A 13,038-nucleotide genomic window follows, 5' to 3' on the forward strand; every position below is an offset into this window, starting at 1 on the left:
ATTTCTACCAAAAAATATATATTGAGGCCATGTGAATTCTCGACAAAAGACAATGCCGACATTGGGTCCCGGACGGTACAAACTTAGATGCGATGTATCATTATCTCCTTTGGCAAAAACCGGGACTATGAAACCGCATATGTCGCATGAATCCCCTCTTGGGAAGAGGTCATGGGGATAATATTTGAATTGGATAATTAATAGGATAATGGAAAATTTTTGTATCCCTTTCTCCTCTAGCCGACTGTCGTGCTAGAGGAGAAGGGAATAGTAATGGCTACCAAGTTGCTTGCCATGAGACGAACGAAGCATGCCCGATGCCGCGTGGGGGAGGGAGCTACCTCTCCCTCTCCCTATAAAACCATGGCTATGGGAGCTTTGGAGAAAGAAGGAAGAATTGAGAACTCTGACTCTACCGTTGGTCGCTGCCGTGGAGTGAGAGGGTTGATGCTGGCCGTCGAGAGGGAGGAGACAAGGCGCTGCACTGCCGTGAGTTGGGAGAGGCCCACATCACCGCTAGCCGAGAAGGGGAGTGTTGGTGTGGAGAGAGGAGGAGGGTCAGACTGCCGACGTTGCCGTGAAGCACTACAGTCGTGAAGGAGGGGAAGGCTTCCGACGCCACCGTGAGAGGGAGAGGAGGAGCCGACACGCTGTCACTTCTGCCAGTCAAAATCCCACCTGGCCTCCATCCACGTGCGCTTCTGAAAGCTCCAGAAGCTTTAGAAGCTTCTTGGAAGCTTCCAAAGTTGGGCCTCCTAAGCCCCCTTCCACATTACACCCCCAATCCTCTTTGTGGGTCCTCTTAGCCCTTGTCCATGAGGGCTTGGTAAACCCCCCCACATAAAATTCCCTTTCTAACGGCTTAGACAACGCTTGCTTCCCTTTTTCTGTCGTGTCTCGGTAGACCTTGTAAAAAGCCACTAAGCCCTTTCCCGTGGCTTTACTAATCCTTACCTCGAAAGGTTTTAAAACCCCCTCCCCGAGATTTAACCCTTCACAAGCGGGCCCTTACACTTCCTTTCCTTGAGTCTCACTACGTAATTTAGGACCCTGTATTCCACAAAGCCGTGGTTTTTAAACTCCATTTTTGTGGATTTTCCTTTCCATACATCTCCCATAAAGCTTAGCATAACCGGTTTTTTTTTAAAAACCCATTTTCATAGCATCCCCACATAGTTTTAAACCCGTTTCTTTCCAAGTGATTCTCCTCAAGTTCAGTTTATCCACTAGAAAAAAAAAATGTCTTTCCTATTGCAACTCCCACAAGTCTTTAAGGGCTTTAAAGTTGATTCACAAAGGGAGTTTCGTGTATGAAGAGACGGACAAGATCATAACTCTGCGTCCAAGGCGAAAAGACGGAATTCGCGATGGCCCCTAAGAAGGCACAAGGCACAACCACAAGAGGATTGTCTCCTAACATCCAAGTGGACATCTCACCACAAGTCCAGGTTTTTCTTCCTAATTTTTATTTACGTCGTTATAATTCAATCGTGCGTGGATGATTTTTGGAGATAGGATGCATTTTTTGTTTTAAATACTTTGACTAATTTAAAAGAAATAGCTCACGATGAATGAATTTGGTCATTAGTATTTTCAATAAAACGGACAAAATAAAGTGAGTAGAAGATTGCTATACATTTCTAGCAAGTAGTTTTTATGCATTGCAATGAATTGAAATTAGATTAAAAAACAAAATTATGATAGTACACGTTGATTAAGCATGGAAGAAACAAACCGCATATTGCATTATTGAACAGATTTTTTTGAAATTATTCCTAAAGAAGGTTGCTAGCAACCGTTGTCGTGCTGTTGCGCATCCGAGGTGTGAAATCCACCCAAAAGTTGTGTGTGGGATTTGATATTTTGTACATACTTAGTCGTTATGTTTGCATCTTTATTCTGCGTGGTAATATAGTAAAGAGGGGCTAGAAAAGGATACTGTTGTTGGCAGTGCATTGGTTGGTATGTATGGCATGTGTGGTTTATTTGCGGAAGCACAGAAAGTGTTTGACAAGCATCGACTTTGTAGCGTAATCTCGTGGAATGCTGCATTATCTTGGCTTGAAGGTGACAAGGGGTTTTGTTTGCTTGTATTGTGATGATCAAGGAAAAGAATTCCAAAGTTTGGAGGCAGTTTGAAAGCGTATGATATGAAAGAGCCATTGTAAGCTATGATATGAAGATGAGGGCTTGTATGCTTTTCTAAGGGCCGCTTTTCTAGAGCCAATGATGGGATGATGATTTTCAAATGGGCTTTTTGGGGGGAAGAGGCTTAATTGAGAAGAAGGGAGGGAGAAAGCTACAAATTTCAAGCAGGGAAGGAAATCAGAGAGAGGAACAGAGGAGCTGGACGGAAAGAAAAAAAAAACACAAAGGAAGGATTTTCGTCAATCGATGATGAGCTATGGAGACCAAAAGGGGGGGAAAATTGAAGACGATTAATCAGAGGGAAATCTCTGCAACTTCAAAGGGGAGTTCAGGACAGGAAGAACAGGGGAAGGTAATCTTGATCGAGGGGAAAACTGCTACTGTGATAGAGGAGGAGAAGAGGGCCGTCGACAGTGCTGGGGTCATCACTTGGACCATGGACTGATTGATACTGCAGAACGAGATGATCCTTTGATTATTGGTCTACAAAAACCCTTTCTGGTTCGTATGATATGCAATAAACAACTTACAGAAAATGCAGATGACAGAGATGTTCGTCATATCGAATTTGACCTTAAAAGTTCTGGCTTGAATAATACCTCTAAAGAGACCTCTCTAATAGCACAAATGATAAAATTCAGGCGGTTATAGAAGCTGGTGTTTGCCCGAGGCTTGTTGCATTGCTTCTGCATCCATCTCCATCGGTCCTCATCCCTACGTTATGAACAGTGGGCAATATTGTCACGGGGGATGATGCATAGACACAGTATCTTCTCAACCACAATGTACTTGCCTGCCTTCTAAATTTGCTCACTTACAACCACAAAAGAAGCATAAAAAAGGAAGCATGTTGGACCATATCAAATATAATTGCTAGGAAGAAAGAGCAAATTCAGGCCGTTATTGATGCAAACATCATCCCTCCTCTTGTATCATTGCTTGGTACACTCGAATTTGAGATTAAAAAAAGAGGCAGCTTGGGCTATATCAAATGCTACATCGGGTGGTACACACGAACAGATAAAGTACCTTATAAGCCAAGGTTGCATCAAGCCATTGTGTGATCTATTGACCTGTTCGGATCCTCAAATTGTGACGGTGTGTTTGGAAGGATTAGAAAACATATTGAGGGTTGGGGAAGCTGAGAAGGACCTTGGTAATACATGTGGCATCAATTTGTATGCTCAGTATATTGATGAAGCAGAAGGCATTGAAAAGATTGAGACTTTATAGACCCATGACAATTCTGACATTTATGAGAAGGCAGTGAAGCTCTTGGAAACATGCTGGCTAGATGAGGAGGAAGATGAGAACGTTGCTTCTGATAAATTGCTGCTGCTTTCCAGAGAGTTAATGAGTTATGATTAGCTCTAGCTTTTTCTAACACTATTTGACCTCAGTCCTGCTCAATTAGCAGCAGTTTGTGCAAGTCTTATCTCACAAGGCATCAAATTTCACAGTGATACAATAGTGAGTGACATCTACAAACCATCAAATGAAGTGCAACAATCAATTGGTGTATTGAGGGAAACACAACAATGGCTACTGTTTGAAGGCTCTAAGCCCCTACTATATTTGCAGTATACTATCCACAAGACCACATGTTAAGAAGTTATGTCACATGCTTGCAAGTAATTTATGGAAACATGACATTACCATGGCTCCTTGATACATCTCTTTAAACTAGATGTGAACATCCCATTAGTTCCCTTCACCATCTTCAACCATTTCTGCAGCATGGCCAACTATAACAATTATAATCAGAAGCTTGATTATGTTTACAAAGTTGTCATTTTCAAGAGTCAAATTGTCATGATTTGAAGAGCTATTCTCAGTTCTCATACTGCTCATGAGAGGGTGGAACAGATTTGTCAACTGTTGCAATCACATAGAGATGATGTAAGCAGGCAGAAACTGTTGTCAATTGTGTGCATTTGAAATCTTGCTTCTCATAAGCTTGGACTTTAATAAGAGCTTGTATACATGGCATGGGTCAATTGCATAGATCACAGGTGGTTTGTTATGATGTTTCTCTATGCTTAGAGATAACTTGGGAGTAATACAATTGTTACTTAGCATCATATTTGTCTTGATTATTTGCTTCGATTTATCTTCTATCTTGGAATTTCTCAAGAACCTCTGTGGTTGCGACTTTGCTTTCGAAAACCCTTTGACATCTTTGGTGAACCCGACGTGAAAGTGTCGCATAAATTTCAGGATGGGAGATACTTCAGCATCCATTTCAGCCTCTTCTACGATTCCTGCTGCGTCCTCTACTTCAATTCCATCATTGACTGCTGCTTCAAGTACTTCAATGGATGATCTAAAGCAGATTTTGTAGAATATGTCTATGTATATGCAGCTTCAAAATCAGCAGACACAATTGTATATGCAACAGCAGCAGCAATTGCATCAACAACAGTTGTCTCAGCAAAGGCAACTATATTTGGAGCAAGAAAATGCAATCAACACGACTAAGGCGATTGAAGCAGTTGAGAATGAGAACAAGCTATTTGATGGCCGTAATGTTTCAACATATTTGAAGACATATGAGATCAAGATGGGGTTTTTTGGAGTTCCAGCTGGACTTATGAGTAAGTATTTCCTTCGTCTTGTCACACCCACCTTGAGGGCAAAAGTGACTGATCTTTTTATTCAAAATTCGCATTGGCAAGATTTTAAGAAGGCCCTGAAAGAAGAGTATTTCCTTGAGGACTTTGGGATGGCTACAAGGCGGTCATTCCGAGAGTGGGTCTACATGCCAAACAAAGGTCTAGCTGCTTCAGAGTTGATACGAGAATTTGAAGAGAGGTATAGTCAGCTTGATGCCATTGAACAAAGAGCATTGGATGTTGAGAAAGTTGAGCTTTTCTTGCAAGTTGCAGATCTTGCTCTTCAGGAAGAATTAGGAGAGCTTCTTGAGGATCGCACGAAGCCTATGGGTCTTAAAATGGATTGGCAAGATGCCCAGGATGCAGTTTCGACTTTGACCAAGAGGAGGATATGGAAGACCCGCCTGTAGAATGGTTCTATGACACCGACACCATCTTCTGCTCCTATGCCTACTTCTATCCCTGTTATTTCTTCTCTTCCTCAGCCAGTTTCTTGGCCTATGCCAGTGCCTACTGTTTCTACTCCTCCTATTCCTCCTTCTCCAAGATCGATGCCGGCTCCTTCTACTCCAAAACCATCCGCTCCATCGGTGCCTTCCTCTCTTGATGATATAATCAAAGGAATAACGGATTTGACACTAGAGTCAGTTAAAGCAGAATTGGTGGGAAAATTGAAAGAGCAGTTTGCTTCGACTGCGCCTACTATTTCTTCTAGTGCTCCTACTACACCTAGGAGTGCTCCTAGTGCACCTACGAGAGATAGAATATGTATTTGGTGTGATAGTACGGACCATCAATATTGCAGGGATTGTGAATCTTTTCAGGATGCAAGGAGGAAGAATTTGGTATTTTGGGGACAAGATGGTAAGATTTGGTTGACTGAAACAGGAGCTTTGCTTGCTACCAACTTTGGGAAAGGTGGAATGAAGAAGTTAGTGGATGACATGGCTGCGCATACTTCTTATGTGGCAGCTAGAGGAGATGCTTCTGCATATGGAGTCCAGATTGAGAAGGGATCAGAGAATCAGTCAGTATTATGGACTTATGCTATGGATACGGCAAACAAGGGAAAAATTCAACAAACTAATTGGACTAGTGCAGGCTCTAGCATCAGATCTAAGACAGGTTGGGATTCGCCTATTGACAGGTACACTATTTATGCCTACTTGGCTAAGTCTCAGGGAGCAGATGTACTTGTTGAGGAGAAGCGTAAGAGGGATGAAGAAAATCCAAGTGCATCTAAATAGACTAGAGGGGGTGAGTTTGTTACTCCACCTACTGCAGGACCATCTTTGAGACCAGGGCTAGAACAACAGATGGAAGATGCTCAAAAGAAAGAAAAGAGGCAAGAGCCTAGAGAGAGAAAGCAGCTAGGGTTTAGATTGATGTCTGATATTGAGACATCTACGGACATGAAGAAAATCTTTAATGACAAGATACTTGGCAGTGAGGTGACTTTTACTATTTTTGAGGTCTTGGGCATCTCGAAAAGAGAGTTTCAAGATCAGTTCCAAGAGGTTCTGAAGAGGAAAAGACATGCATTGCCTACTATTGATACACAGGGAGTTTTGATTGGGGAGTTGGATGAGGATGAGGATGAGGTTATGGTTCAGAATGCTTCTGTTTTTCCACAGATAGAGAAGAGGGTTCAGCCTATGCATTATGCTGAAACTGATGAGTGTGTCTTGATACCGCGTAGTCACTTTTCACGGAGTCATTGGGCTACGGCAACTACAGAGACGATAGTAAAAATTGGAGAGAGACAGGTGCCTTATGTTGCTTTGGTGGGTCATGATTTAGAGATTAATCTCATAGTTCATGGAGTTTATGAAAGTAATAGATGGCCTATGGATGTAGAGCATGGGTGGCGTATGAGAGCTGCCAACAACACTGCAAGTGATTTGTATGCTACCTGTCCCAGTGTCAGGGTTTCTATTGGAGATGTAGAGGAGGATTTCCATTTCTTTGTGTAGGATTAATGCTCTTATTCCATAATTCTTGGACATCCATTCATCATAGAGATGCGCATGGAAAAAAAAGTAATGGATGATGGATCTACTTATGCATGGATTCGCAGTAAAGATGGCATGAGAGCGGTTTAGTTTATGACTGTGTGTGTGAACCATGTTAGAAACGGGGATAGTCTTAGAGATGCACCTTTGCCCACTCTGAGGGATTCGGGTTTTCATTAGGTATCGCTGTTTCATGAGACGACAGTGGTACAGAGTAGAGGAGATTGGAGTTCTCGCCTTCTGGCAGCAGTGTTTTCTCCTCCAGTTTTGTTGGAATTTTAGCAAACAGTTCGATGAGTTATTAGAAGACTTCTAAGTTGCCTAGAGCTGCCAGGCAGTACATATGCAGGAAGGAGAAAAATTTGAAAATTGTAGGAATTTTAGAGGATGATGAGCACATAGATGGGATGTATGATAGTATGATTTGTGCCGATACGATGATAGAGATGGAAAATATGCTGAAAATTGGTATGCAGAGTTGTCACAATAATGTATTAGTGCAGTCTTTGGACATGTTTCATGAAATTGCAGATTCTTTGTCACAAATAGAGTTAGAGGCTGAGGTGACTCAGCAAAAAGTATTGAGCGCTTAAGAAATTTAGCAAACAGAGTTTCCAGCTGATTATGATCAGCTTACAAAGACATAGAGGGCTGAAAACTTTCAGCCAACAGAGTTTATTGCTGAAATATTTCAGCATCCAGAGTTTAGGGTTGTTCCTATGCAGTCCATAGAGCAGAGGGCTGAGAATATTCAGCCCATTGGACTGCAAAATTGCTGATTTACAGCAAGATTTGAGTAATGCAGAAGAGCATAATGAAGCCAGGATTGACACGAAATACAAAACTGTGGATAAGAAGGTGAAGTCGGTAGCTGTACAGCTTCCACCTAATAGTGATCAGCAAATAGAGAGGGCTGCCAAACAACCAATTTTGAGGAATCCGGAGCATATAGGCCATAAATTTTTAGCAGAGACTCTTGCTGAATTGAAAATTGGAAATGGTGATTCCTTGCTACCCACAGAGAAGCAATGCTTTCAGGAGATGCTTGAGTGACATGGAAGGGGGTTTGCTTTTTTCCCGCATGAGATTGGATGTGTGAATCCAGATATTGTTGCTCCTATGGTGATCTTTACTATTCCTCATATTCCATGGAACCTCTGACCTATTCTAGTGCCTAAGGCACACCTGCCAAAGCTGATTGACTTGTTGAATGAGAAAATCAAGATGGGAATCCTAGAGCCTTCATCTGCACCATATTCAAATAGGTGGTTTACGGTTCCAAAGAAGAATGGTACTCTCTGATTTATACAGGATATGCAACCAGTAAACAGAGTTACTATCAGGAATGTTGGTATAGGTCCAGTTGTGGATGAGTTTGCAGAAGCATTTGCAGGACGTGCCATCTATTCTTTAGGTGATTTGTATTCGGGATATGATGAGTTTGAACTGGCTTTGGAAAGCAGGGACATAACCACTATGAGAACTCCTATTGGGCTTGTTAGGATGTGTACCTTGCCTCAAGGTGCCACTAATTCTGTTGCGCATATGATGAATGCCATGCATAGGGTCCTTCGTGATAACATACCTCAGCTTACCATGCCTTTCCTTGATGATGTGCCCATTAAGGGGTGTGCAGAAGAAGAGAAGAATGAGAGTCTAAATGAGCAGGGATGCAGATACTTTGTGGCTGATCATATTTCAGCTTGTGAGAAGATTTTGGCCAGGTTAGAAGAAGTGAACTTGACACTATCAGGGCAAAAATCTGTTTTTGGAGTAAATAAGGAAATCCTCACCTGAGAAGGTGGATGCTATAGGCAAGATTACATAGTATTGTTCTACCACTTCAAAGGTACGGAGATTCATTGGTGCTTGTGTGTTTTATATGATTTGGATACCCCATTTAGCACACATAGCAGATTGTTTATATCAGCTGCTTCGAAAGGGGTAGAAATTCTATTGGGATGAGAGCCACACTAGAGCCATGCGAAAATTGAAGAAGTTATTATAGATTGCTCCTACTCTCAAGAAAGCGGATTACAATTGCGGAAGGCCTATTGTATTGACAGTTGAGACTAGTCCAATTCGCATAGGTTGGGTTGTGGGTCAAGATGATGCAGATGGAAACATGTATGCTATTCGGTTTGGGGCGAAAGTCCTAAATGAGAGACAGAGGAGATATCTGCAAATCAAGAGGGAGTTACTAGGGATTGCTACGGCTCTCAAATGTGACAAGGAGTACTTTATTGGAGCCTCAGTTGTGGTAGAGACAGATTGCTTGCCATTGATAGGTATGATTACGAGTTACTCTACTCCGGATATAGCTATGCTGAGATGGATTGCATACATCAAGTCATTAAATCTAGAATTTAAACACATAGTAGGAAAGGATAATCCAGTGGTAGATATGCTATCTAGAGCCAGATATGATGATGAGGAGACACTGCTTGCACAAGAGGATGATGTAGAAATTTCAGCCACTATGGTTGATAATGTTTGCCATGTCTATGATATTGTGGCTTTCATAGAAAAACTCTATGTTGGAGATTGGTTGCAGATTGGCAAGTACCTTAGTACACTAAGTAAAAGAGATGAATGGACAGATGAAGAGTTCAAGAAGATCGGAAGAAAATCCTATGGTTATTTTCTCAAGGACGGATTTCTTTGAAAGCATCCGAAGAAAATAGGTGGATTACCTTTACGGGTTGTCTACGATAGAGAGACACAGTTATAAGTGATGAGGGAGTTTCATGAGAGTCCTTGGGCTGGTCATAGAGGAGTGTGGGCTACTTATGAGAAAATCAAGGAGAAATATTGGTGGAAAAGCATGTATAGAGATGTTTCTCACTTTGTAGAGACTTGCAGAGATTGCCAGATGTATTCGGTAGTGCGTCATCGCGATGAGCTTCATCCGACCTATCCGCTATGCATTCATTATAAGTGGGTAGTTGACTTGGTTACTATGCCTATGGGTCTATGGCAGATGAGGTATATTGTTTTGGCTAGAGAGGATCTTACTAATCATGTTGAGGGCAGGCCTTTGAGAACGAAGACCACTAGTGCAGTGTGTAAGTTCTTATTGGAAGAAATTTTCTGCAGGTATGGCTGTGTGGGTAAGATCACTGCAGATCGTGGTGAATTGGATGCAGATGAAGCTAGGGAGTTTTTCTCTCAACTAGGAATCAAGTTGTCTCTAGCCATAGCATACAATCCAGAGGAAAATGGGAAGAGTGAAAGAGGGCATCCGCCAATAGTGAAAGCATTAGCCAAAGCATGCAGAGGACGGATTGGAGAATGGCTGAGACTTCTACCATTTGCTTTGTGGGCTGATCGTACGACTCACAGTGTTACCACAAGATATATGCCCGCAGAGTTGATGTATGGTCAGAAACCGGTTATGCCAATTGAGACTTGTGCTTTGACTTGGTCAGTTTTACCTTGGCAGGAGGATTTGACGAGAGCGGAGCTCTTAGCTCTTCGGATTCGGCAGTTGGAGAGAAGACCAGAGGATATTCAGCTAGCTATTGACAGGTTGAAGGTTGCTAAACTAAGAAATAAGGATAGATTTGACAGCAGGCATCGCTTGCGGCCTAGAGCAATAAAAGAGGGAGACTGGGTATTAGTCTTTGATAGCAGCCTTGAAAATCAGTATAGAGCACTTCGGAAGATGGTGAAAAGATGGTTTGGGCCATACATAGTCAGACATGTTTTTGACAATGCAACATATGAGTTGACAGAATTGGATGGGACAGTGCTTAGAGTGCCTATTGCAAGAAAAAGAATTAAGATTTTCAAGAAAAGAGATGATGAGGATTATGCATTGGAAGAATTTGCAAGAGAAGAGCAACGAGAAGAAACTCCAATAGAAGATACAGATTATATGATAGATAATCTTGTTGATATACCGAAAATGCACAATGAAGAGATTGATCTATTTGTGGATCTTGATGATAATGATCATGGGTAGTTGGCCCATTTGGAGGATGCGCAGGATTAGAGGGGGTGGATGTCATGCTGCTGCGCATCCAAGGTGTGAAATCCACCCAAAAGTTGTGTGTGTGGGATTTGATACTTTGTACATACTTAGTCGTTATGTTTACATCTTTATTCTGTGTGGTAATATAGTAAAGAGGGGCTAGAAAAGGATACTGTTGTTGGCAGTGCATTGGTTGGTATGTATGCCATGTGTGGTTTATTTGTGGAAGCATAGAAAGTGTTTGACAAGCATTGACTTTGTAGCGTAATCTCGTGGAATGCTGCATTATCTTGGCTTGAAGGTGACAAGGGGTTTTGTTTGCTTGTATTATGATGATCAAGGAAAAGAATTCCAAAGTTTGGAGGCAGTTTGAAAGCATATGATATGAAAGAGCCATTGTAAGGTACGATATGAAGATGAGGGCTTGTATGCTTTTCTAAGGGCCGATTTTCTAGAGCCAATGCTGGGATGACTATTTTCAAATGGGCTTTTTGGGGGGAAGATGCTTAATTGAGAAGAAGGGAGGGAGAGAGCTATGAATTTCAAGCAGGGAAGGAAATCAGAGAGAGGAATAGAGGAGCTGGATAGAAGGGGGAAAAAAAAAAACACAAAGGAAGGATTTTCGTCAATCGATGATGAGCTATGGGGACCAAAAGGGGGGAAAATTGAAGACGATTAATCAGAGGGAAATCTCTGCAACTTCAAAGGGGAGTTCAGGACAGGAAGAACAGGGGAAGGTAATCTTGATCGAGGAGAAAACTACTGCTGTGATAGAGGAGGAGAAGAGGGCCGTCGACAGTGCTGGGGTCATCACTTGTACCATGGACTGATTGATACTGCAGAACGAGATGATCCTTCAATTATTGGTCCACAAAAACCCTTTCTGGTTCGTATGATATGCAATAAACAACTTACAGAAAATGCAAATGACAGAGATGTTCATCATATTGAATTTGACCTTAAAAGTTTTAGCTTGAATAATACCTCTGGAGAGACCTCTCTGATGGCACAAATGATAAAATTCAGGCAGTCATAGAAGCTGGTGTTTGCCTAAGGCTTGTTGCATTGCTTTTGCATCCATCTCCATCGGTCCTCATCCCTGCGTTACGAACGGTGGGCAATATTGTCACAGGGGATGATGCACAGACACAGTATCTTCTCAACCACAATGTACTTCCCTGCCATCTAAATTTGCTCACTTACAACCACAAAAGAAGCATAAAAAAGGAAGCATGTTGGACCATATCAAATATAACTACTGGGAACAAAGAGCAAATTCAGGCCGTTATTGATGCAAACATCATCCCTCCTCTTATATCATTGCTTGGTACAGCAGAATTTGAGATTAAAAAAAGAGGCAGCTTGGGCTATAACAAATGCTACATCGGGTGGTACACACGAACATATAAAGTACCTTATAAGCCAAGGTTGCATCAAGCTGTTGTGTGATCTATTGACCTGTTCGGATCCTCGAATACTGACGGTGTGTTTGGAAGGATTAGAAAACATATTGAGGGTTGGGGAAGCCGAGAAGGACCTTGGTAATACAGGTGGCATCAATTTGTATGCTCAGTATATTGATGAAGCAGAAGGCATTGAAAAGATTGAGACTTTACAGACCCATGACAATTCTGACATTTATGAGAAGGCAGTGAAGCTCCTGGAAACATAGTGGCTGGATGAGGAGGAAGATGAGAACGTTGCTTCTGATAAATTGCTGTTGCTTTCCGGAGAGTTAATGAGTTATGATTAGCTCTAGCTTTTTCTAACACTGTTTGACCCCATTCCTGCTCAATTAGCAGCAGTCTATGCAAGTCTTGTCTTAGAAGGCATCAAATTCCGCAGTGATACAATAGTGAGTGACATCTACAAACCATCAAATGAAGTGCAACAATCAATTGGTGTATTGAGGGAAACACAACAATGGCTACTGTTTGAAGACTCTAAGCCCCTACTGTAATTGCAGTATACTATCCAGAAGACCACATGTTAAGAAGTTATGTCACATGCTTGCAAGTAGTTTATGGAAACAGGACTTTACCATGGCTCCTTGATACATCTCTTTAAACTAGATGTGAACATCCCATTAGTTCCCTTCACCATCTTCAACCATTTCTGTAGCATGGCCAGCTATAACAGTTATAATCAAAAGCTTGATTATGGTTACAAAGTCGTCATTTTCAAGAGTCAAATTGTCATGATTTGAAGAGCTATTCTCAGTTTTCATACTGCTCATGAGAGGGTGGAACAGATTTGTCAACTGTTGCAATCACTTATAGATAATGCAAAGCAG

General features: G+C 41.8%; 1 pseudogene; it reads left to right on the forward strand.

Moving 5' to 3' along the window:
- Positions 1 to 363: 363 nt before the first annotated feature.
- Positions 364 to 12,498, forward strand: LOC148016181 (importin subunit alpha pseudogene; annotated as a pseudogene).
- Positions 12,499 to 13,038: the final 540 nt, after the last annotated feature.

This window comes from Lygodium microphyllum, chromosome 23, assembly GCF_053477565.2.
Source record: "Lygodium microphyllum isolate KBCC chromosome 23, Lygodium_microphyllum_v1.1.10, whole genome shotgun sequence".
NCBI lineage: Eukaryota > Viridiplantae > Streptophyta > Polypodiopsida > Schizaeales > Lygodiaceae > Lygodium > Lygodium microphyllum.